The sequence below is a fragment of the Ochotona princeps genome, chromosome 5 (assembly GCF_030435755.1).
Source record: "Ochotona princeps isolate mOchPri1 chromosome 5, mOchPri1.hap1, whole genome shotgun sequence".
In the NCBI taxonomy this organism is placed as follows: domain Eukaryota; kingdom Metazoa; phylum Chordata; class Mammalia; order Lagomorpha; family Ochotonidae; genus Ochotona; species Ochotona princeps.
Genome location: NC_080836.1, coordinates 106,080,018 through 106,082,197, shown reverse-complemented (window position 1 = coordinate 106,082,197; position 2,180 = coordinate 106,080,018). Strand labels below are relative to the sequence as shown.

Here is a 2,180-nt window from a genome sequence, read left to right as displayed (position 1 = left end):
CGGAGCACGTGGCCAGTTCCCTCATCTCTTGCTGTGGTGGCAGCCGAGAGTGTACAGAGAGGGCTTGGCTCGGCCTCCCTGTGCAGCTGCACTGAAGACCAGGGCTAACCAGCGGGCAGATGAAGTCATGGGGTCCCCCAGAGCATGGGGCGCTTCCTCCTCAAGCTGAGGACACTGGGACAGGTGGGCACATGGGAAGAGAGCTGTCAGGATGGCCCTCTTCTGCTTGCCTCCATCGTGCCTGAAAGCGCTGGGGCTGGGCTGCTGTAGGTGATCATGCATGATTTACCGGCGATGGCTGCGGGCCTGACAGGGGAGGAGCAGAGCTACGGACCCCCTGCCTGCTCTCTAAATTTTCTGGCTGGAATCGAGCCGCAGCAGACAGTGGCTATTATTCTAACACGGTTACCAGCACATCAATATCCGCACGGGGTCTCACTCAGGGCGTCTTCTGAAAGAGCAGGGTGGAGGGGCATCCCCACGCTGTGGCCTTTCCTGCCTTCGAGCAGGGACCCCCTCCCAGGCTGTGAACATCATTTTCCCCTCTGTCCTCCCCCCAAGAAGGCTTTTCTTTGCTTAGTTCACAGGCAGTTACGTAAAGACGCAGGAATTTCAAGACGGAAGGAGACAGCCTAGTCCGCGGAAGCCAGCATTTTGGTTGGAAGATGGGACGGATCCGACGGTCATGGTCATGCAGAATTCACGATGACCTCGACTCTGCGACCCATGCGCCCACTGCGGCTTGAATATCCCTCTGTCGGCCTTGTGCTGGAGATGGCCGAGGCCCAGCCGGGCTAGGGCAGTGGGCACCTGTGTGCCATCCAGATGGAGGCCCAGCCCTACCCATGGAAACGTGGGCCTGCAGCTTTGAAAAATTGTTTTCAGGCACTGTGCAGCTTGGCAAATTGAAAAATGTTGTTTCATCAACTAGAAGCAGTAAGGCAGGACTCCTTCCTGGACCCAAAGCCAGGCTTTTTATTCCACTCCAGCTTGACTGCGAGCCAACATTCACTTCAGAGTTCTCAAAAAACATCAGACAGCTGGGCTCGGGAGGGCTAAGCAATAAGTCTGATTATTTTTCTTGGTAAATTAACGTATTGGCAAGATCCTGCATGGACATATTTTCAGCATTATGAGGGCACTTCAAGAAGTTTGTGGAAAAATGGAATCAAAAGATACTTACTTTGGTGCCAAAAAAAGGCGCCCTTTGAAATCCATATGTAAGATTTCCTCATTGTATACATTTTCCATGAACTTTGTGGAAAAAAATATTTATCTTACTTATTTGAAAGTCAGAGGAGTGAGAGGAGCTCTTCCACCTGCTGGTCCACACTTCAAGAAGCTGGGCCAGGCCGAAGCCAGGAGCCAGGAGCTGCGTCAGGGTCCCCACGCGGGTGTCGGCTCCTCTTCCACGGCTCTCCCAAGCACGTGTCCGGCACGCTGGATCGGATGTAGAGCCATCCTGCTTGTTTGGGCCGTGCACAGTCTAAAATTGGAACGACACAGAGAAGATTAGCATGGCCCCTGCGTAAATTCATGATATGTTCACATTGTCATCAATTTCCTCACTCACTCAGGTCACACGACAGCTGTTTGCTTCAGGAAGGTCTTTGGTTTTCTTTTGCGTTTCTCCGGTGACACACTGGTCATTCCGTAGCACGTCATTTAACTTCGTGGTGTTGTGGTTTATTTTGTTTGATGGCTTTTCATTTAAAGAGCTGCTGTGTGACTGTGCAGTGGGGCCACCCACACAGACGTGAAGGTGCAATGCAGTGTGCATGTCTACTTCCGAATCAAAGACGGACTCCCAAACTGTTGAATGCATCTTGACTGCGGATGCTGGACTCTCTGCCGTCGTCCACGCCCGCTGGATCGGGATACACTTAAACAGCAGAATGACGCACGACTGATTATGAAGGACTACACTATTGTAATGACGTGGGGGGCATCAGCTGGGGGGATAGTCGGCAGGGATTTGGGGATGGGAGAAGGGAATCCCAGAGCCTATGGAACTGCATCATGCAATAATAAAATAATAATAAGAGGAAGTAGAGCAGCTAGGAGTCCAACTGGCATCTGGATGCCAGCACCTCAGACAGTGACTTAGCCTGCCTCACCACCACACTGGTCTCTCCATGAACTTCCTGAGTATTCCTTGCACGCATGAATCTCAGTGATTT

At 52.0% G+C, this 2,180-nt stretch overlaps 1 non-coding gene across 1 annotated transcript; it reads left to right on the top strand.

Annotated features, from left to right (window-relative positions):
• The first annotated feature begins 1,464 nt into the window (after window positions 1-1,464).
• LOC118757938 (U6 spliceosomal RNA) lies at window positions 1,465-1,566 on the top strand. The gene has a single exon (XR_004995443.1). It is a non-coding gene; the product is annotated as a U6 spliceosomal RNA (small nuclear RNA).
• Window positions 1,567-2,180: the final 614 nt, after the last annotated feature.